The 23,715-nt window shown below is 40.7% G+C and overlaps 1 long non-coding RNA gene across 1 annotated transcript; it reads right to left on the reverse strand.

Annotated features, from left to right (window-relative positions):
• Window positions 1–9,790: 9,790 nt before the first annotated feature.
• LOC124519028 (uncharacterized) lies at window positions 9,791–15,841 on the reverse strand. Its single transcript, XR_006963973.1, has 3 exons — window positions 15,807–15,841; window positions 14,601–14,635; window positions 9,791–10,066 (listed from the first exon to the last, which is right to left on the reverse strand). It is a non-coding gene; the product is annotated as an uncharacterized LOC124519028 (long non-coding RNA).
• Between the last annotated feature and the right edge of the window lie 7,874 nt (window positions 15,842–23,715).

The raw sequence follows: 23,715 nt of genomic DNA on the forward strand, positions 1-23,715 counted from the left end.
ATTTCTGAAGGCCTTTTATGATCTATCTTTTTCTATTGCCTCTTACGCCATCCAAAGTCAAACCAGCTGACTCCAGAACCCAAGTGGCAGCTGTTCAGGCTTGGCACCCAATAACCCTTGAGACCCAGGGCATGACTCTTCAGTGAGCTCAGTTGCAACCCATGAGGATCTCTGACTACTTTCTAATTATTTCCATTGCAAAAGGCCCTGAGTTATTTAATGAATCATGTCATTTTTATTGAAATGTAAACTAAGGGTGATAAAAGGCCTATGGCCACACAAGAATCATAGCTTCATAGCTGGGGTCAAGAGGAAGTAGGTCTGTACATATTCACTGTATACTTGGGTCATGAGCACCAAAGATGGTGACCAGTGGTAAGAATCAGATCACCTCTACCATACGTATCAGGAAGGGTAGGGATTATGATTTATTTCTCATAAGAAGAAAAAAAAAGGAAGAAAATGGTGTGTCTTTGTCTAAAGATAGATGGATGCAAATGTGACTTTTACAAATTATTCCTTACACTACCAAGTCTCTTGTTAATAATACCATAAGAATAATAATCTTGGTCACCAACGATATGCTAGGCACTGTTTCATGTCCTTTATACACTTTATCTTATAGAATCCTCCTAACTTTCCTAAAACCTTTTTACTTGATTATCACTGTGTTACAGAAGAGGAAACTGAAATCCAAAACTATGAAGTCCTTTACCTGATAGAAATTTCTACTCAGTCTCTATTTCTTTGCTTTTCTAGCTTTCTTTCTGTTCTACCTTCATTTCTCTCCCTCCCTCCCTCCCTCTCTCTCTCTCTCTCTTTTTTTTTTTTTTTGACTTCCCTTTCATTTGCCTCTTTGGGCTTTACAAGCAAGAAGTTCAGAATCTTTGAAGCATAAATGTTGAACTCAAATAAGAAAAGACAAGTATAGCCCTGGTCAATGTGAAATTGCTGTGCAAAGAAGGAAAAAAAAGCCAGGTCAATAAGAACAAGTATTTACTCCTTACCAAACCCTTCCCCCACCGTACTGTCTTCAGAAGAAGTTGGCTAGCTCACCCGACTGCCAAAACAAGTTTCTGGAGGGAGAAGTAAATGAGCCTTGCAACAACATTTGCCACACCTCCTACCCACCTCCTTTGAGAACAGGATGGTAAACATCCCCTCTACTGATCTGGTTTCACTTCAGCTCTCAACACGGTACTATTTTGGGGTCAAACACCCTAAGAAACCTGGATGACTCAGACACGTGAATTTTTTTTAAAAATTTTTTTGATATTTATTTTTGAGAGAGAGACTGAGAATGAGCAGAGGAGGGGCACAGAGAGAGAGAGGGAGACACAGAATCTGGAGCAGGCTCCAGGCTCTGAGCTGTCAGCACAGAGCCCTACACGGGGCTCGAACTCATGAACTGAGAGATCATGACCTGAGCCGAAGTCGGAAGCTCAACCGACTGAGCCACCCAAGACACCCCAGACATGTGAATTTTTAACCATTATAATGCCTTCCATGTGTACAACTTTTAAAAAGAATATTCTCACATGTCATCTCTTACAATCAACTACATTATTCATTAAAGTGTATGCGAAGTTTGAGAGAAAAGTGAGGATGGTGTTCCCCTAAGTTAGCTTGAGACCATGATTAAAAAAAAAAAATCCTATCTTTATTGTCCATTTTAATAGTTTTCTAATGCGATTTCATGCAAGAGAAAGGACTTGGCACAAACTAGACCTGCTTCTGGAGATATCTGTCTAAAGAGCCATGGGTAGGCTCCCCCAATATATGCAAACTGTCAATATAACAATGGAATATTGGACCCTTCTTCTTGCCTGTCAGACCCCTCCCTGTAACCTCCTAGAAATGTCTATTGCTCTTCTAGATGACTCATGAATGAGAAAGATCTTAAAGTTACAAGGACTTAGAAAGACATTTGCATGGAAAATTGGAGAATTGGATCAGGAAAATTAACCTAAGGGTTTAATTCATCTTTACACTTGTCTTGTGACCTATCAATATATTGATCTTTCTAGGGTTTGTAAAGGGAACTTGTATGAGATTGATACACTCCCCTTAATTTCTACCTCAGAGCGTTTCTGTTTAGCCCAATGGTCTCAGCAGTGCAAGCCCTTCCCAGCAGCCTTGTACAGGTGGTTTAAGAAATGGAAAGAACTAAATGGTAATTCCTACCAGACACAGGAATTTACAAATCCACACAGATTTAACATTAAATGGTAAAACGAAGAAGTCGAGAAGCCCTCACACCTCCGAGGAGCATTACCTGTTTGGAAAGTTACATTGGTTTATTTCCTTCTGAAGCAGATAGTTGGAGTTAGAGATCTACTTTTGCAAATCAGGAAAATAAACATTTTAATCAACATGTAAAATGTTCATCTAATTTTACACACATAGGGTGAACATAAAATTTATTTAAACCAAGACACTTTAAGGAAGTAAAGGGGGCGCTACAAACAATCACACCGGGGCAACAGATAATAAACCTAGACTGTCTAGGGCAAAACAGGACGTGTGATCAACCCACCCATAAGTGAACATTTGAAACAGTTTTTCTCTGTTCCTCATAATGTTTTTATTACATCCAAGTGGCAAGGATATTGTTCACTTTCTTTTTTATTTATTTATTTATTTATTTATTTATTTATTTTTTAATTTTTTTTTTCAACGTTTATTTATTTTTGGGACAGAGAGAGACAGAGCATGAACGGGGGAGGGGCAGAGAGAGAGGGAGACACAGAATTGGAAACAGGCTCCAGGCTCTGAGCCATCAGCCCAGAGCCTGACGCGGGGCTCGAACTCACGCACCGCGAGATCGTGACCTGGCTGAAGTCGGACGCTTAACGGACTGCGCCACCCAGGCGCCCCTCACTTTCTTTTTTATACTGAGAAGTAAATTTGTTCCACTTTCTTGAAAAATAATCCTGTGTTCTAGGTCTCAGCTAATCTGTTTTGAGTCTCATTGTGTATTTTATTTCTGTAAAACTGAGATGTTGGTTTTCCACATACCTACATTTCTGTGAACCCTCTGGAAGATAATTTTAAAATAGCTGCAGTCCTTCCCACTATTTCAACATTTATTCAAAGACATTTAGTTTTATTTTGAATAACTACAAAGTTCATTTTGGAGGTAAAGTGTCTGCTTCTTCCCCTGCCCTGGACCATTCTCCAATTTTAGTAGAGCAATGGAATTCACCTTTTAGAATAATTTTTAGTATCTGAATACATCATCAATTTACTGTTCGTTTTGAGATATCATGAACTAACTTAATTTCAGCTTCCACCCAAGGTGTCATTTGCCTGCTTAATTTATAGATAGATCAATGCAATAGATTGACTATTGCAGATCTTAAGAGGGCTCATTGGGGTACATTTGAAAACTTAAATTTTATATAACAGAGTGTTATATTTTCTCCTGCCCTAAACGCTTTTATTTTATTTTGTTTTAATTTGCTATAAACATTTTTTTAATGTTTGTTTTTGAGAGAGGGAGAGAATGAGTGGGGAAGGGGCAGAGAGAGAGAGGGAGACAGGATTGGAAGTGGGCTCTGTGCTCACAGCAGAGAGCCGGATGTGGGGCTGGAACTCATGAAAAGTGAGATCATGACCTGAGCCCAAGTAAGATGCTCAACCAACTGAGCCACCCAGATGCCCCGCTATAAACATTTTGTAAGCATTCTCAGATTGTTTGGAACTAGGTGGAATACAACCAACCACCTATAAGGTTGTGATGGGAGAAGAAACGAGGGTGTTTAGAATGGCGACATTCAGAAATTTAAGCAATGGTGGATTAGGGGCAAAGATGACACAGTACCAGTAAGAAACAGAGAGGCTATCTTAAAACACATGAGTCCTCCAGGTTGGATTGCAAGTGTTTTTCTCCCTTGTATTAGCGTACAAATATTAGCTTTCCTTTCTGTGTTAGTTGACATAGTTGCTTCAGGTAAAGACATTAAGGAATATCTAGAATACCTGTTTTCCAATAAAATTACCAGCCATTTATGAACATTCTGCTCTAGTATCTAACTTTTTTCCTTTAGTTTTTTTAATGTTTATTCATTTTTTAAGAGAGAGAGACACACACACACAGTGCAAGTTGGGGAGCGGCAGAGAGAGAGGACACAGAATGTGAAGCACGCTCCAGGCCCTGATCTGTCAGCATGGAGCCCTATGCGAGACTTAAACCCACAAACTGCAAGATCATGACCTGAGCCCAAGTCGGATGCTTAATCAACTGAGCCTCCCAGGCGCCCCCAATTTTTTTTAAAGATTTTATTTTTAGGTAATCTCTACACGCAATGTAGGGCTTGAACTTCAAAACCCAAGAGCAAGGGTCACATGTTCTACTGACTCAGCCAGTCAGGTGCCCCTAGAATATAACTTATTGGCTCTGGGAAACTGTTCTGGATTTTTCCAGAGTAGGCAATGCCATGATCAAATACGATTTAGTCAGATTAATTGGCCAATGAATAAAAGAATAAACTAACATTTATACAGTGCTTGTTCTGAACTGAGTACTCTAAGTATTGTATATCAATTATATCCCTTAATTAAAAGAAAAGTAAGATAATTTTGTGACATCCATTCTCCAGGTGAAAAAATGGGAGCTATTTCTGTTGAAATAACTTGCCTGAGTTCATATAACAATGAAAGGGTGGAGCTAGGAATCCAATCCAGGCAGGATAGTGCTGAGGGTTGTCTGATCATTCACTACACTTTTAAGACTGACTAGGAAAAGATACTGAAAGCCCAGAAAAAGATACAAGACTATTGCATTGGTCCAAACACAAGAGAATGAGGCAAGGGGACAGGGAGGGTAAGGGAGAAGTTACAAATAAAGAAACAGTAGCTCTGTGATGTTCTTTGGATTCGTTAGGTTATAAAGAAAGCAAAAGATAAGATTAGTGTGATTAATAGGAATAATGTGGCTGGGAAGCCCTGATTTTTTAAAAAAAAAAAAAGAGGCTTTGTTGGATGGGGGAATAACTTCTCTTTGGACATTCTGAATTGAAAGGATATCTGGAATAAACAAAGAAGTTCGGCATGTTGATATTTAGTTTGCAAAGCAAAATAAAGTACCCAAATAAATGTCTGGTGTGTTTCTCCACTGTGTTCCCCCTTATTAAGAGAAAATTCTATTGGTAGAATGTATAGGATATCTACTATCAAGAACCGTATAAAAGAAGTATAATTTTGTTGCAGAAATGATTACAGGCTCTTGAGAGCTAAAACAGCTTGTTCAAGGGGCAGACATCTGGGTGGCTCAGTCGATTCAGCATCTGACTCTTGATCTTGGCTCAGGTCATGATCTTATGGTTCACAACATCAAGCCCTGCATCAGGTTCTGTGCTGTGTCAGCATGGAGACTACTTGGGATTCTCCATCTCTCCGTCTCTCTTTGCTCCTCTGCCATTTGTGCACAAGTGTTCTTTCTCAAAATAAATAAACATTAAAATAAAATAAAACATTATATTTTTTAAAAAAATGAAATAACTTACCAAGGTCACACAGTTTGTAAATAACCACAACTTTTGTGTTTTCTTGGTAATCAATAATTATAAGTCAGAGCACTCCTCACTAATGATGACTATCCATCCCTTAAGCAAAGAGACCTCAAAGTGTGAAGAGGAGAGAAGAAAGAATAAGTAACAGATTAATGCATGAATAAATGCATGTTATGTAAATTTTAAGCAGAAACAAATTTTCTCCACTTGGAATTTTCTTTTTCTGCTTCCAGTAAACCATGTGGGTTGTTATAAAAATATTACCCAAAATTTAACCTTTTTAAAAAATTTTTCTAAATGAAAAATCATTTGCCTCTAATCCCTTTGTTATTGTTTGGCAACCCTTAATATACATTAGTGTGATCTCAAGATGTTTCTACTTGGAGCCTACATAGATGTTGGGCTTGGGCTCCTCTAGGAACTACAGCTGTCCCAGAGGATTGGGTAGCAACTTGGAGTTTGCTTTGTTCAGAAATCCCTGCTAACCCATAGTTTATGGTTCACTGGGTAAACATACCTTAGGCACTACATGTGTCTTTGTATGTGTGTTAATTTACCTTTTAAAGCACTAATGGGAACAGAGGTTTGTTCGTGGTAAGTGAATCTTGATAGGTCAACTTCACCTTGTTTAGAGGTATTTTAATTCGTTCCAGGTAGACGTTAATTTGTCTAGTTTATTGACTGGAAGTTATAATTCAGTGGCAAAATGAGAGCAGTGTGTTCTTTTCCTTTTGACAGATTCATGTCCGTCCGAGTACATCATCAACAAAAGATGACCTACCCATACAACTTTTTAAGCCCTTACTGGAAATGTCCAATGGTGGCCATAAAAAGTTAGTCTTTATCTATGCTCAGAATCCTGTTTCATAAACTCAACTTTTTTTTTTTTTTTTTTTTTTACACGATAGGGTAGGTTAGTAACTAGCTGTTTTCTGAAACTGATCAACCTATCTTTGAGACCAGTTTAATTTGTAGCTGGTGTGAATTTAGTTATTCCCTAGAACCGAGGTCCTCAAATTTTAGCATACTTCAGAACCACCTGGAGGGCTGGGCCCCAGGCCCAGCACTTATGATTTAGTAGTTTTGGTAGGGGTAAGGCCCGAGAATGTGCATTTCTGTCAAGTTCCCAAGTGAAGTGGCTTCTCCTGGTACCACCCTTTGAGAACCCCTGCCCTAGGAAGAGTTCTCTCTCCCTGGTGGGGACTGAGAGCAATAACATCCAAGTTGTGAAGGCTTCTCTAGAGAGGTTAACATGTGGTCAATGAACATGTGGTCATTAGGTCTGTTTTTGGTTTGTTTGTTTTCTTACTGTTGGTATTTGTCGGGGGAAGGACGAAGTGAAGAAAAAGGTGTCTTCTGATACTCATGCCTAGACCTTGTGATATTTGATGAAATTTCTATCAATACATGCTTCTAAATCTAGTACCTCTGCTTTACATCCTCTCTCCCCCACCAAAAACGGAACAAAGCAAAATCTAAACTCAATGTTGCAGTCTCTTACCAGCACTTAAAAAGTTAACGATACCAAATAGAGTTGCTCAGGTCAGCGGAGGGTAAAACCAGCATTTGGAAATGCTGTGAGAACACAAATAGTTGAAACTGTGGAAGAGGCCTGAGGAAATTACAGAGGGAAAACTTTCCGCCCAAGGTTCCAGTTGCCAAGGAGTTTGTGTAGGTTGCTGGAGACCTCACCCCTCCGTGGCTCCTCTGTGACTCACTGTGTCCCTGGGAAGCCTCCTATTCGGCAACCAGAGCAAACTCAGAACCTCCTCCTTTGCTCTTACTGGGATGAAACGCACCAGAGAGCTTTGGTTTCTAAAACACGGATGTTTCTGATCAAGTGGACGGTAGCAGAGCCTGTCCTCTGATTCCTAGAAGCCAGTCTGGCTCTGGCCTAGGTGCAAAGGTTGGATTAGAGAAACTGTATAATGGGTCTGGCTGCAGCAGCGGGAGGGGAGGAGGGCAAGGCTGCCATATGCTTGGACCCCACTTGGAGGTCTGGTTGGGCTTGGCACATCAAGGTCACTCACGTTACAGTCTTGGATTCCAGCTCCACTCCCCCTCTTTTTTGGAGTGGGATGGCCTTCTGCAGGTAGAAACTCCCACACATGAAACAGCTTTTCTCTCTGGGCACATTTTATTTCTGCCCTTTCACATTTTGCCCTCGCCGGTCCAAATTCAATAATAACCAGAGGCAAATACGCAATTTTCCTTTCCCAAAGAGGAGAGCATAATCTAATGCTGCAGTGCTTAATCAAAAACTGTTTCTTGGTTTAGATCCGTGCTTCTCACACTTCAACAGGCATGTCATTATCTGGGGATCTTGTTAAAAAGTGGAATCTGATTTAGTAGGTCTGGGTTGGGTCCTGAGATTATGAGTTGCTAGGAAACTGCCAGGTGTTGATGCCGCTCGTCTGAAGACCCCTGCTTTGAATAGCAAGGGGATTAGTGTTCAGCCCAGGCTCCTCAGCGTCAGCCAGAGGGGCTGTTAATTTGCTTGCTGTTTTTGAAGAGTGATACCAGGTGCCCAGAGATTTTGATTTGACTGGCCTAGTATTTTTTCAAGAGCTTCCTAAGTGATTTATTACATAACCAGGATTGAGAAAACAAACCCAAATTAATTTTTTTTAAACTATGAGTAGCTATCATTAGTGGGTCAGAATCGGAATCATTATAAATATGGTTTAAGTGAAATAGAATTGAACAGAATACAGTAGAGCACATTGTAGCGGTGTGAATACTGTCTGGGGAAGCTTTACAGCTATGTGTCTGCGAATATACAGTGCTCCATGTAAAACTTAATTGAGGTTACAGTCAAAAACTCTTGAGAAGTCTCTGTTGCAGCTACTTAACTTTGCCGTCACAGTGTGAAAGTACATCTAGACACTGTGTAAGCTCATAGGCATGGTTGTGTGAAATTTGCATTTGATTCAGTTTTTTTTACATATCATAAAATATTTTCTACTGGTTACTTTTCAGCCACTTAAATACAGAAAATTAGCCCATGGGCCCTGTCTAGTTTGCCAGCCTTGATTGAGATATCTTGGTTTTGACCCTCTGTTTGATTTAATCAGTTATAGCCAATGGCTTCGGGCCTGATCCCAAAATAGCTTCCTATTATGATGACTACTTCATCCTTTGTATTTCCATTAAAAATACCTGGATTTAGAGGTGCGGCCTTTTGTGGTTGTTAGTAATAATAATAATTGTTATTGTTTAAAAAAATAGTATTTTGGACATTAAAAATCTATGTCAGTGGGGCTCCTGGCTAGGTCAGTCAGAAGAGCATGTGACTTTTGCTCTGATGAGTTCAAGCCCCACATTGGGTATAGAAATTATTTATCTAAGTAAAACTTAGGGAAAAAAAAATCTACGCTAAGTCCTATGTTAAATATGGCAGAGTAATTTTAGTTAAGAATAACTGAATCACTGGATAGAACACATGTGTGTTCACACTTTTTTTGTGTAGCAGAATTTCACTTTAATTATAAAATCCCAATACTTTGATTAATAAGTTATCAGTTTATCATGAAAAATAGATTTAAAGGTATGCTTTACAAACAATAGAAGACAAATAAACACCAAATGTAAGTTCCTTACCAGAAAACATGATTCTTTCCACTATTTACAGAAAACTTTAATTCTCTTTTGTTTTTAATTTCTTTAATATTTATATTTGAGAGAGTGTGAGCAGGGGAGGGGCAGAGTGAGAGGAAGACAGAACCCGAAGCAGGCTCCAGGCTCTGAGTTGTCAGCACAGAGACAGACGCAGGGCTCAAACTCAAAAACCGTGAGATCATGACCTGATCTGAAGTTGGACAGTCAACCACCTGAGCCACCCAGGGACCCCAAAACCTCTGTTCTTGAGCAAAAGACTAAAGAAGTTCGCTGAAAACCATGGTTAAAATACTACTTCTTTCCCCAGTTACTTGGGATATCCTACATTGTAGTAACTGCTGGTGCATTTTATTTTTGGCCACTCAAGGGGCAAGAGATAAAAGGTCATTGGGTACTTGTTGGGGTGGAAAAGAGTGTTCCACTTATTTGGGTTACGATAATATTTATTGAATGCTCACTGTGTACCTGGTATTAAGCTTAGCCTCTGAAGAAAAGGCAGGTAAAAAAAAACCAAACAGACCATAGGGGCATCTGGGTGGCCCAGTTGGTTAGGAGTCCGACTTGGCCTCCGGTCATGGTCTCATGATTCATGAGTTTGAGCCCTGTGTAGAGCTTTCTGCTCTCAGCACGGAGCCCACTTAAGATCTTCTGTCCCCTCTCTCTTTGTCCCTTCCAGTCTCGTACTTTGTCTCTCTCTCAAAAATAAATAAACATTAAAAAAACAAACAAACAAGCAGCAGATCATGACTTCTGAACTCCTGAAGCTTTCAATATAATGGCAAAAGCAGCTATTGAGCAGTTCCAGATAAATCTGTAATTACCAACTATGTTAAAACCAGATGGAAGTGCTGTGAAGAGAGTTTAACAAGAGGGGCCCAGTTTTGAACAGGTGCTTTACGGGAGTCATCATTGAAGAGTGACATTTCAGTTGAGTCCTAGGAGAAGCAGAGATTACTTATTTAGGATGAGAGTGGAGGAAATCCCTTCCCAGGCAGGGAAGATCCTGCATGAAAACTCCGAAGGGGAAAAGCAGGTGGCAGGCAGTTTCAAAGGGCTGCCAGGCCATTGCAACCAGAGCTAAGAGAGGCAGGGGGAGGGCTGTACAAGCTATGAGGAGAGAAATTGACAGGCCAGATCACACAGATACTCATGGCCTGGTGAAGACACTGGCTTTTATTCTAAGGGTGGTGAGAGCGCTTTTTAAGCCTTTTTTTTTTTTTTAATGTTTATTTATTTATTTTGAGAGAGAGCACACACATGCATGCGAGCAGGGGAGAGAGAGAGAGAGAGAGAGAGAGAGAGAGAGGGAGAATCCCAAGCAGGCTCTGTAGTCTCAGCACAGAGTCTGATCTGGGGCTCGATCTCACCAACCGGGAGGTCATGACCTGAGCTGAAATCAAGAGGTGGATGCTTAACTGACTGGGCCACCCATGGGCCCCTTTAAACTTAAATTTTTTTTTTTTTAACGTTTATTTATTTTTGAGACAGAGAGAGACAAAGCATGAATGGGGGAGGGTCAGAGAGAGGGAGACACAGAATCTGAAACAGGATCCAGGCTCTGAGCTGTCAGCACAGAGCCCGATGTGGGGCTCGAACTCATGGACCCGCGAGATCATGACCCGGGCCGAAGTCGGCCGCTTAACCGACTGAGCCACCCAGGCGCCCCTAAACTTTTAATATAGAGTAGTTACATGTACAGATTTGCATTTTTAGTCTTTGAGGGGGGCAAACTCTGGTTTGGTTTGGTTTGTCTTCAGGTGCCCAAAGAGTAGCTGTTAGTAGCATATTACCTGTTGCTATTAAAATAAATGCCCTGCATCACTCTGGCTGCTGTTTATTTATTTTATTTTTTATTTATTTTTTTTAACATTTATTCATCTTTGAGAGACAGAGTGTGAGAGGGGTAGGGACAGAGAGAGAGAGGGAGACACAGGATCTGAAGCAGGCTCCAGGCTCCAAGCTGTCAGCACAGAGCCCGACGTGGGGCTCGAACTCACAAACTGCAAGATCATGACCTGAGCCGAAGTCGGACGCTCAACCGACTGAGCCACCCAGGCACCCCTGGCTGCTGTGTGGAAAATAGACAGGGGGAGACAGTGCCAAGAATGAAAGTGGGAAGACTTGTTGCAGGATGCTGTACTCCCAGCAAGAGATGGTGGCATTTTGGACAAGTGACCGTGGTAGAGATGGGGCGAGGAGGAAAAGAGGCGTGACGTGTTTCAGAAATAGAATAATTGGATTGATTACTTACTGCATGCAAGGAGGAGAGGAAGAGGAAAAAATTAAAGATGATGCCCAGACTTTCCTTGGATCACTATGTGAAGAGGGACATAGGAGAAAATGTACGTTTTAAGGGATAGAGTGATCAATTTTGAAAACTTTTAATTTGAGATGTCTATAAAATGGTCAATGTAGGACATCAAGGAAGCAGGTATACAGGGCTGGAGATCAAAAGAGAGGATTAGGATGACAATATATACAAGGCAGTCCTTGACATGTGTGTCAATTTACTTTTTGTGATGAATGCTAATTTAGTACCTATTCTATTCTGAGCAGTGCTCTAGTTACTGAGATTATAAAGAGAAAATAGGTGAAGTTTCATATATGAAGCCCTTCGAAGATATGGTACTTACATGAACCAGAACATACAGGTAGAGAGAACAGGAGAAAGAGGAGTGTCTCAAGAAGGTGATAGTTAAGGTGAAAATAAAGACCGAGAACAAGCCATTCAAAGATCTGGAAAAGTGCTCCCGACCAGGGAGATAGCAACTGCAAAGTTCCTGAAGGAGAAGTGAGCATGGTATGCTTGGGGAACAGTGAGAGACCTGGTATGGCAGGTGTGAAGTCAACAAAGAAGGAACTAGAAGAAAGAAGGGTGTGAATCATATGGAACCTTAGAGTCCATGGAATAGTTTCTCTAAGTATGGTGGGAGTTTCTCTAAGTATTAGAGGATTTTGTATAGGGAGCGATGTTATATGATTACCATTTTTCAAAAACCTGTTGAGCTTGTAGAATCTAGTGAGGAACAGAGAGATCCATCAAGATACTACTAGAATCCTCCTGTTTGTACTTTAGTGCTATGGGCTAAACTAACGTCCTACCCAAAATGTACATGTTGAAGCCCTGGCCCCACTGTGATGCTCTTTGGAGATGGGACTTTGTGGAGTAATTAGGTGCAGATGAGGTCGTGAAGGTAGAGCGTTTATAAGAATTAGGATTTAGAGCCCTTGTAAGAATAAATACCAGAGAGTTTGCTCTTTGTCTCTAGTGTGAAGACATGGTCTGAAGGAAGCCATCGGCAAGGCAGGAAGAGGGTCCTCATCCAAATCCTGATCATACCGGCACCATGATTTCAGACTTCCAGCCTCTAGAACTGTACGAAAAATCCATGCTCTCTAAGCTGACTTGTCTGTGGTATTTCTTATGGAAACCTGAGAAGACCAGTAGAGTCCAAAAGCAAAAAATGACCTGTGCAGGTTGGTAGGGCCTATCCCTTGCTGAGTAAGTAATCTGGGCAGAGTTCTGATTTCCAGTGTGATCAAAGTAGAGGGTTTCCCTGGTAAGAGCACTGGGGTTTTGACTAAGCTTGAGCTCTTGGAACAGTGAAGACAGGAGAACATCTTCTAGGCTCTGGCAGCTCCTTTCCCATCTTTCAGTTTCCCTATCACACTTGTTTTCTGTCTCCAAAAAAGACCAAGCCATGAACGGAAGGAGAGCATTTCCACAGGTTGTGGAATTAGTCAGTTCTCCAAGGACGCTCACAACTCCATCTGCTGGTATTTAATAGATCCCTCCAAGCCAGAAAAATCTATTGATGAGTGGTAGCCTGTGATCGCCATTGCAGCCATAGTGCAATGTCGTAGAATGGTTGCCCGTCATCACAGTTATGTTGCAATTGCTTCTCACTACACTGACCACACGAAAGGGCCGTATTTCTACCCGTCAAACAGAATTTTGGTGCTGGAGCTCCTTGGAGATAACTGCTGTGAGTGAAAGGTAATACTGTGACAGTTATTACTGTCTGGAGAGTGATCGCACAAACAAGTGCCAGCTGCTTGTCCCTGTCTGGGACTGTGTAACAGAGTGCATCTAAATCAGACTGAAAAATCAAATCAGTTAACTTTAAATTATTTAAATTTTCCAGTGAAGCAAAACTGCAAGCATGCTAGACTATTCCTAGGATACCTGTTTCACAGCAGTGCGTTAGTGTCTATTTTTCCTTCTGAGGAATGCAGAGGCCTGAAAAAACAACAACAACCCATTTTTTGTTGGATGTTTGAACGTGTCCTGTTTTATTTCTCAATCTGGATCACTGAAGAAAAGCGTCCTACCCCTGCCATATTAAGTGAATCACAACCAGTTTTGAATTACTTTCCCAGGGCTGCATCAAAGTGGCCCCCTTGACTATGAGAGTGAGAGGTTATTAAGCCTGCAGCACGCATTCATTGGTCACCTGAACCTACAGTGGTCATTATCAGAAGTAGCTGAGAAGCTGACAAGTAGCTCCAAATAGAGAATGCTACCCCAACCTTTGCTCGCCTAGTGAAATCTCCACAAAACTCGAAAAAGCCCTAAAATTCAGAGTCCCAGTTGCAGCCTAACACTGTTGTGAACTCGTGATTGCACCCCTGCATTACTGTGTCTCTGTTACTTCCCAAACCGTTTGTTCAAGGAACCCACTGAGATGGAAAGTAAACTTTCCTAATGCTGCTCAGACTTAAGGAGTGACAATGACAGAGATGGTCAAGTTGTTGTCAATTTTAGTTGAAAAAAAAAAAAAAAAGAAGAGGTTTAGACTAGATGACCAGAGACAATAGTGCTTAACAAAATATCTGTATGCTTTCCACATTCCCCAGCCTCCCTGACAGGTCTGGGCCATGTGACTAGCTCTGCACATAGGATGAGGGCAAAGGACCATGGTCACTTCCAGGCCTGGCCCCTTAAGATTCCCAGCCTGTTCCCTGTCTTGTTGTGGTGGTATAACAACAAAATGGTAGAAGTGATCACATATATATGAGACCAGCAAGGAAAGGAGAAATATGTATCTTGGTTATATTAAATCACTGAGATTTTTGAGTCTGTGTGCTGTCCTTCCCAGCACTGTTGATCCTGACTACTATGGACCAGTCTTCTGGCTGCCTTAGAGAATTGGTATTCCAGCGTTGTCCCTGGGTGGTGGGCCAAACTGATGAAGTAGTAGTCTTACTATGCTCAATTAGTAGTGATGTTAAGGCTTGGACTAATGGGCAGGAAAACTCAGTTAAATGCTTGCAGTTAAATGCATTATTGACTATACACACGAAGCAGTGGGATGAAAATTGTGGAAAACACCAAAAGAGTATACGTGACATTCATAGGAGATTCTATTAGAGTCAAGGGTAAAATAGTCAATGAATGAAACGGTTAAATAACATTGGTTCTAACAAAGAAATTCAAAATCTAAGAAGACCATTGTGGGTTGGACTTACCTGAAGAATCTTCAAGTAGAGTCAAAAGCATAGCACTGAATAAAACAAAAAAACAAAAGAAAATAAAAACAGTAAATGGTTGAGTCTAAAGAAGATTTTTCTCTTGGGATTTGCTCATGTTGGGTGCTAACTCTTCATTTTTTTAAAAATATAATTTATTTTCAAATTGGCTAACATACAGTGTGTGCCCTGTACTCTTGGTTTTGGGGGTAGATTCCATGGTTCATTGCTTACATACAAAACCCAGTGCTCATACAAACAAGTGGGTGGTAACTCTTCAAAGCTGATAAATGTAAGGCTCAATGTCTCCATATATCATTAGGCCTTAGAATGGCTTATAATTATTTTAAAAATCAAGAGCTTATTTTCTCACCAAAAAACCTTACTTTAGGGGCACCTGCCTGGCCCAGTTGGAAGACCATGCAATTCTTGATCTCCAGGTCATGAGTTCAAGCCCCACATTGGGTGTAGGGATGACTAAAAAACATAAATTAATTTTAAAAATCCTTACTTTATATGATAATTTCTCAAAGATAATAATATACAAGCAGCACATAGCATGTAACAAAGGCAACTCAAAAAGAGCAAAATACCAACAGCAAATTGGAAACAAAATCCACTATAGGGGTGCCTGGGTGGCTCAGTTGGTTAAGCATCCAACTTCGGTTCAGGTCATCATCTCATGGTTTGTGGGTTCAAGCCCCACGTTGGGCTCTGTGCTGATAGCTTGGAGGCTGGAGGCTGCTTTGGTTTCTGTGTCTCCCTCTCTCTTGGCCCTTCCCCCAACTCATGCTCTGTCTCTCTCTGTCTCTCAAAAATGAATAAATGTTAAACAAAAATTTAAATTGTTGTTTATGTATAAAAAATTAATATAAAATGCCAAGCCACAAATATGCTTAATTGCTTTCGATCATTGTGTCCATTTTTATCTTTATGCTTTAAATGCTTACTGTCAATATTTCACTCTGAATGATAGGGGCTATTTGTCCAAAACATACCTTCCTTATATGTTTTCAGAAATCAATAATCCCCTTGGAGAACCTCAAAGGAAGGTTTTTTTCAATCTCACTTAACTTTGCTGGTTGATTTTTGTTGTTTACTGAATGAAATATATATCTGTAGAAATGATGTTATTTTGTTCTTTAAGGGAATTATTGATGTGGGAAACAAAGGCAAAGGAAAAGATTAAATTTCCTTGCTACTCACAGCCCATTGACAAGTCCTTGAGGCAGGCAGAGTGACCTTCCTCTGTGAGCTCAGCTGTTTTGATGATGACACTTTGCTAAGGGACGAAAGGCAATCTTAGCTTAACATTATCCTGACCCTCCAGGATCCTGTAAGTCTTTTTTAACATATAACAATTACTTTGGAAACTTCCTTTATCTCAACCCCTCAAGGTCTATGTTGGCAATCATCCCCAAAGCTTATAGCTCATTGATACACATCTGAAGCGTCTCATGACTAAGGTTTTATTAGATAGTAATAAATGACCTTTTTGTAACAAGAGCTACCCCCCCTCAAGGTCCTGGGAACCTTGCTTCCAAGATTACTTAGAGACTGACTCCATTCCTAACCCCCTCCCAACTTAAAAGTGTGTAATTAGTCACCTGTTAAAACTCCAGTGCTGGGCCCCTGGGTGGCTCAGTTGGTTAAGTATCCAGCTTCGGCTCAGGTCCTGATCTCACAGTTTGTGGATTTGAGCCCTGAGTAGGTCTCTGTGCTAACAGCTCAGAGCCTGGAACCTGCTTCAGATTCTGTGTCTCCCTCTCTCTCTGCCCTTCCCCCACTCATGATCTTTCTCTTTCTCTCTCTCTCAAAAATGAATAAACATTAAAAAACAAACCAAAACCGAAACCAAAACAAAACCCCAAGGCAGCTCTATCTGCCCACAGGTCCTATCCCTGTGCTTTAATAAAACTACCTTTTTGCACCAAAGAAATCTCAAGAATTCTTTCTTGACCGTTTGCTCCAAACCCCAACATTTCCACATTATTATCACATATTATTTTTTTTGAATTGTGAAGTCTGTATTTGTACAGACTTTTTAATTGATGTTATCTCATAATAGTCCAATAAGGAAGTTTATTTATAATTCCTATGATGCAAATACTAAACCTATTTACATTTAGTGTAAGATAAAACTAGACTCCAGTTTGTATTCTCTGACTCTAGATCCCTTTGTCACCTTTTGTTCCATGAAACATTCAAAACTAGAAGAACACCCATTTTATTAAATGTCTAGTTGAGCAAAGCAGATAAGTAGCAGATAACCTGATTTAAACATAGAGAAGTAAAGACAAAATAGAAAAAGTTTTTTTTTTTTTATTGACTCAATTGAAATGGCACAAAGTTAGTGGCATTGGAATACAAATACTTCATTTAAATTACAAATTATAACAAAGTTCTAAAGAGAACTAGTTGGAAAGTAGGACTGAAACAGCATGTATCCACAGATTGTCTAAAAAGGTGTTGTTGGTTTTCAGATGAGTCCCATGTATCCAGTCAATCAGTGCTTAATACCTTTGTTGTGTTTACATCTCTCTTTCTAGGTACTAGTGATACTAGTGATCCTACTGGATCCTATTGGATCCTATTGGTGCCTGTTATCCTCAGGCTTTTTTTTTTTTTTTTTTCCTTCTAAAGATTGATTGAATTTCTTTTGAGGAATAGGTGATCCATGGTGTTACATTAGTTTCAGGTGTCCAACACAGTGATCTGACAAGTCTCTACACCAGCCATGCTCAGCACAACCATAGCTATCATTCTCCCCAGGCTTTTTCATCTTCAGTGTCTTCCCCTTCATCACAACCATCCCCCATGCTTATGGACATTTTCATGTTTCTTCTTCCTAGGAAAGTCTTTCCTCCATCCTACATTTCTTTCCATCTCCAGCCATTTTGCAAAATTTCTAAAAAGAATAGTGACATTTGCTGGTTTCACATCATTGCCTTCCCCACATTCACCATAACCTGGCTTTCATTCTTGACACCATTCCACTAAACTTTTACCCAGGTCTCCAAGATCTTGTGTATCACCAATATAGAAGCCTCTGGGTCTGACTGTTGAAGTATTTAACATGCTTGGTTGCATGTTATGATTGTACTGTTCTGGACTTGGGACATTGCTTCAGAAGTGCTTTCCTCCTACTCCGCCCATCTCTTTTTTTAATTGGTTGGATGCTGAAATGGAAGTGGCCCCTAAGCTTCCATACCTGGCCCTCCTTTCTACTAACACTGAACAATCTCTGTTGCTTTCATTCAGGCTTCTACTGAGACCTCTATACATTGATGAAACAATGCAATTTATCCCCTTTTCTGATCTTTGCCAACCTGAGCCTGTATTTCTTTCCAAATGAAGACTCACCATTTCCACTTGGATGTACCTTGGTCTCCTCAGTATCAGCATTCCCAAAACCAAACTTTTTTTTCCTCACAATTTTTCTTCTATGTTGTGCGCCTCTTGGGTGACTAGCATTATCGTGTCTCTACTCATCCAAGATAACCCAAGTCATCTCTGATGTTTGTGTCCCCCTCTTTGATTTCTCAAATTAAAAAAAAAATTTAATGTTTATTTTTGAGAGAGAGAGAGACAGAGTGTGAGCAGGGGAGGGGCAGAGAGAGAGGGGGACACAGAATTTGAAGCAGGCTCCAGGCTCCTTGCTGTTAGCACAGAGCCCGGTATTTCTCAAATGCTTGCCCTCTTCTTTATTTCTTCTGGTTCCACTTTAGCTCAGACTCTCACCATCAGTGTCATAGACAATCTTGAGAGCCTCCTAATGTGTCTCCCTGCTTCTAGTCTTTCCTAATCTGGCACATCCTTATGATGATCTATTAGCATTAAAACTTATCTGTCATCAAATGTTAAGGTTGAATTCAATGTCATCACAATAACATTTTTGGTAGGAGACCCCTCCACCAGCACTGTTTGGTTAAAAGACTACATAAAACCTCATCTGTTTTCCACATGACTTCTGACCAGAGTAATATTTATAAAGAGAAAATATGTTCCATTACCCCCTGCTTAAGACTCCATAGTGCCGTATTGTCTTCAGAATCAAGGGAAGGAGAACAAAGGTCTTAACTTCTACTCCATTCTCATTGTCCCACCTGTCTTATTTTTCTGCTAATTTGTGTTTAACTTCCAGACATCACTGTGCTCTTTAATAACTCTGGGTCTCATACATTCTGTTTTCCTGCCCAGAATGCCCTCTGCCCACCTGTTCTTTGCCTGCTAGATGTCTATTCCTCCTCCATTAGTTTGCCTCTGTATACCTCTCTAGGCTCATATCTCCAACATCCTCCTTAAAGTAAACGCTTCCCAAATTTCTAATCTTTTGACATTGCTCTTTCCTGCTTGGGAGCTTTTGTACCTGAAATTCTGCCTTGAATACCCTTTCCCTGCTTAGCTTGCCTGACACTTAGCCTTCAAAATTTAATTCAGATGTCATCTCCTGTATGCCTGACTCCCAGGCCATCTTCTGAACTTGGATTATAGCACATTTCACCACTACCAAAGCACTGTACTGTATACTGCTTGTTAAAGATAGTTTCCCATTTGATTTTTACTGCAGTGTTTTAGGGCACTAGTAGCTAGCATAGGAGATAAACTCCTACATCTAAGTAGCTAAATGCAGTAGAGATTTATTTCTTGCCTCAGTGAAGTCCAAAAGAGACGTTTCTGATTGTCAGGTGACTCTACTCCAAGCACAAGTTGGGGTCTCAAGTTCCATCTGGTGGTTCAGCCAGTTTCAGTAAATGTTTACTTTGTAAAGGGAAAGAGGGCACCTGGGTAGCTCAGTTGGTTAGGCTTCTGATTTCGGCTCAAGACATGATCTCATGGTTTGTGGGTTTGAGCCCCGTGTCGGTTTCTGTGCTGACAGCTCGGGGCCTGGAGCCTGCTTCAGATTCTCTCTCTCTCTCTCTCTCTCTCTCTGCCCTTTCCCCACTGGTGCTCTGTTTGTCTCTCTCTCTCCCTCTCTCAAAAATAAATAAACATTAAAAAAAAGAAGAAGAAAGAAAAAGGGGAAGGAAGTGTGGCAGATCGGGTCTGCTACTGTCATATAGGACTTATGCCCTACTCCCCTAAGCCACGGGGCTCAGGCACGGGGCCACACCTAAATAGAGAGGCTGGGAAAGTGGTCTAGGTCTGTATCTGGGCAAAGAGCAAATGACTTGGTGAGCTGAGCAGTCAGCTAGTCTCTGCTAGAGCTGGACACTGCCTGTATCTAACACCAGTGCTGCTCATAGTCCTGACCCGTAGTTGTTGAAGGAATGAGTAAATGAAAGATAATAGATCTTTAAATTCTCAGCACTGAGCAGACTATTCCAATAATCCATAAAATAGCCCCTAGAGGATCTAGGGAGATTCAGAGAGGGACCAGAAGGGATTCTTAAGGAATTGAAAATGAGGTCTCTGTGGAACAATTAAATGTTTTGGATTGCTCTTCATGAAATAAAATAGCCTAAGAAAAAAAGTCATCATACTCTTAAAAGTTAGCAAAGGCTAACGAAAGTACTCCAGATGTTACGCTTATTTCTACCACCAAGCTTTGTTGGTTGGTTGTTAAAGGGTTATGTGAGGTATAACTAGGGTTTCTAACAAGAAACAGTGCCTATCGTGATTGTTAAAAAATTTGTAGGTTGTAGGAGATTTGCAAAAGGAGGTCATGATAGGTAAATCTTAAGTAATACCTTATCTATGGATCTTTGGAAATGCCAGGTGGGGAGATATTTATCTTTTTTTTTATAATTGTAGAAATTAAAGTTAACTTTTCAGATTAAAAAATAAAATCTGAAGGGTGCCTGGGTGGCTCATTCGGTTAAGTGTCCGTCTTCAGCTCAGGTCATGATCTCAATGGTTGGTGAGTTTGAGCCCTGCATCGGGCTCTGTGCTGGCAGCTCAGAGCCTGGAGCCTTCTTTGGATTCTGTCTCCCTCTCTCTCTGCCCCTCCCCCACTCACACTCTGTCTCTCTCTCTCTCTCAAAAATAAATAAACAAAAAAATTTTTTTAAAAAATAAAATCAAATCTGAAATAGGACTTTACCCTCTTGATGCTATTCAAAAATTACTTTTTCTGGTTACTTTTACTGTGTATAATAAAAGATGAGAAAAGTTAGGCATTATGAATTAGGGTGGAATTTCTATAGGATTCTCCTTATCAGTTCGTTCTCAGTTATGAGAGAGTTAGAAGAAAAAGTGTTTGACACCTTCGTTGGTTTAAAGTTCTGAGGTGGAGGTTTTAGTCCTAGAAAATGTCTTTCTCTAAGCTCATGGTCAGAGCATGGGCAGAAGCACTTTTTTTTTTTTTTTTTTAAATTAGAGAGTGCACACACACCAGCTGGGGCAGTGGGAGAGAAACAGAAAGAACCCTAATCAGGCTCAGCACAGAGCCCAGTGTGGGTCTCCATCCCATAACCATGGGATCATGACCGGAGCCAAAATCAAGACTCGGACCCTCAGCCAATTGAGCCACCCAGGCACCCCAAATATTTCCCCTATTTAAAGAAATTCTGGGGTGCCTGGGTGGTTTCCTCAGTTAAGCATCTGACTCTTGATTTCAGCTCAGATCATGATCTCGCGGTTTGTGAGTTCCAGCCCTTTGTTGGGTTCTGTGCTGGCAGCATGGATCCTGCTTGGGATTCTGTCGCCCTCTCTCCCTCTGTCCTTCCCAGCTTGCTCTCTATCTCTCTTTCAGAATAAATAAAAGTAAACTTAATAAGAGTTCTTAATAAAAAGGAAAAGAAATTCTTACCTTATAATAAAGTAGTGGGCAGAATATTAGGGGTGAGGTGAAGAGTACTTAATATTAGCCTCAGGTACACATAGATCATTCACTCAATGTATTTTCAATCACCTGTGGAAAATTCCATTCTCATTACGGGGGTTATATTAAGTTCTATTATATTGACTATTATATAGGATATATGTAGAATATTATATATATAATAGAGAATAAGATAGATATAATCCCTCCCTTCCTGGAGCCTAAATTATAGCAGGAGAGACAGATATGAAACGACTAAATCCTTGTGTGGTTGAAACTGTGATAAACGCTAGGAAGAAGTACGGAAAACTGATGGAGTATGATCAAGGGAGGCTGTCTTGGTTTGGGGGGAATCAGGGAAAATCTTTCAAATGCCATTGAGTAGAGCACTGGAGGATGATGAGCTGAGAGAAAGCTGGGGCAGGGGGCGAGCAGAGTAAGGTCTGTTTCCGGCAGAGGAATTTCTTTGTTCAGAGACCCAGAGAAAACCAGTATAGATGGATACTGGCTAGGAGAGGTAGGCTGGGTCCATGATAAGATTTTAGGCTTTATCTTTATAGCAGTGGCTGAACACAGAAGGGATTCAAACAGGGAAGTTAATTGATTTTGTTTGTATTTTATATCTTACCCCATTCTGGCTGCACCTAGGAGAATGGTTTGAAGGGGCAAGTTGCTGGGGAGACAAGACCTTTCACATTGGCTCACAGTAAACCATGATGGAGGCTTGACCGGAGCATGCAGGGGGCATGGCAAACAATGGCTGGGCTCACAGATTCCTTCTGAATTCCGGAAATTTCTTACTTTCCTATGAAATCGGCTATGGGTTCTAAAGGATATTTGCTATGTTTTACTAGTGTTTTTGTTTTTAGAGCACTTAGATCACAAGTCTACTTAAAAGTCTTCACTTTTTGGGGCACCTGGGTGGCTCAGTCGGTTAAGTGACCAACTTTGGCTCAGGTCATGATCTCACAGTACGTGAGTTTGAGCCCTGCGTTTGGCTCTGTGCTGACAGCTCAGAGCCTAGAGCCTGCTTCAGATCCTGTGTCTCCCCCTTTCTCTGCTTGTGCTTTGTCTCTCTCAAAAACAAATAAACATTAAAAAAAAAAAAGTCTTCACTTTTTATGGTTTTGTTTGAAGAAAGGATTTCACGTTTAATAAATGTGAGAAAATTGAGACCTAGGGAAATTGTAATTACTCAGATTCCTCTAGCTATCCAGTGAGCAGTAGAGCTGAGGTAGCATCCAAGTTGTTTACTCTGTCAGTTCACATTAAGCTACATCTCTCCTGTTCTCATACAATAGTGGGGGGCAGGGGGAAACCAGCCAACTTCCTTTCAAGGCAAATATGGTGTCTGCCTTGGTCAGGTGAGCTGTCAGCAACTCAGCCCACAGCTTCAGAAAAATAACCCAAGCCTAAACTGGAGCGTTTTTCTCTCAGCCCTCACAGCATAGTGAGGACTTTGACGATAGTCATAACTCTTATGTATGGCCTTTTATATTTTAAGTTTGTAACAAATCTAGACCTCATCTGCAATGCTTTCTCAGTTCAGTGAAGAGCATCTAATTTTTAAAGGCCAAGCTATAGTGCAACTGAAGCTGATGGAACAGAGAAGTGTTTCATCAAGTCAAACGTTACGTAAGATTAAATTGCAAAGAGAGTAATAAACATTTTTATATTACATGTAAATACTGTCAAGTCAGCTTGAAGCTGCTTCTTAAAATTTAGTGTGCTTAAAAAATGTGCTATTTTAAATAACTATACTCCACTTATTGTATTTAGTATCAGGAGTCCTTTCCCTATCCCTGCCCAAGTGGTTCCTAGGAATGCCCTCTGCTCCCTTCCTTAGCATGCTGGCCAGGCATCTATTTAGGGCAGGAAAGCCTCAAGACTTGGATAGGACCAGAGGTGAGAAAAGAAAAGGGAGTCCTCTTCCTCTCAGGAGGGAAGAGACAAGTTTGTTAAAAATATAAAAGGAGGGGCACTTGGGTGGCTCAGTCGACTGAGTGTCTGGCTTCAGCTCAGGTCATGATCTCGTGGTTTGTGAGTTCAAGTTCCACATCAGGCTCTGTGCTGTCAGTGCAGAATGTGCTAGCATCCTCTGTCCCTCTCTCTGCCCTTCCCCTGCTTGCACTTTCTCAAAAATAAATAAACATATAAAAAAAATAGAAAAGGAAGAGTATCTAAAGATCAAGGAACTGGAGAAAGAGGAAGGCGGTGGGGAGAATGGATGGAGATGGGAGGCAGAAGGCTGCAGAGAGAGTAAGATGCATCTCATTATGTCTTTTCTTTCCCCAAACTCTCAGTTGTCTTCTCACTTAGGAACACATTCAGTTTAGCTTAAGTGAAAAAGAG

The sequence above is a fragment of the Lynx rufus genome, unplaced genomic scaffold, assembly GCF_022079265.1.
Source record: "Lynx rufus isolate CCGP_SWC_20201006 ecotype Redwood Valley unplaced genomic scaffold, mLynRuf1.p SCAF_1, whole genome shotgun sequence".
Lineage (NCBI taxonomy): Eukaryota > Metazoa > Chordata > Mammalia > Carnivora > Felidae > Lynx > Lynx rufus.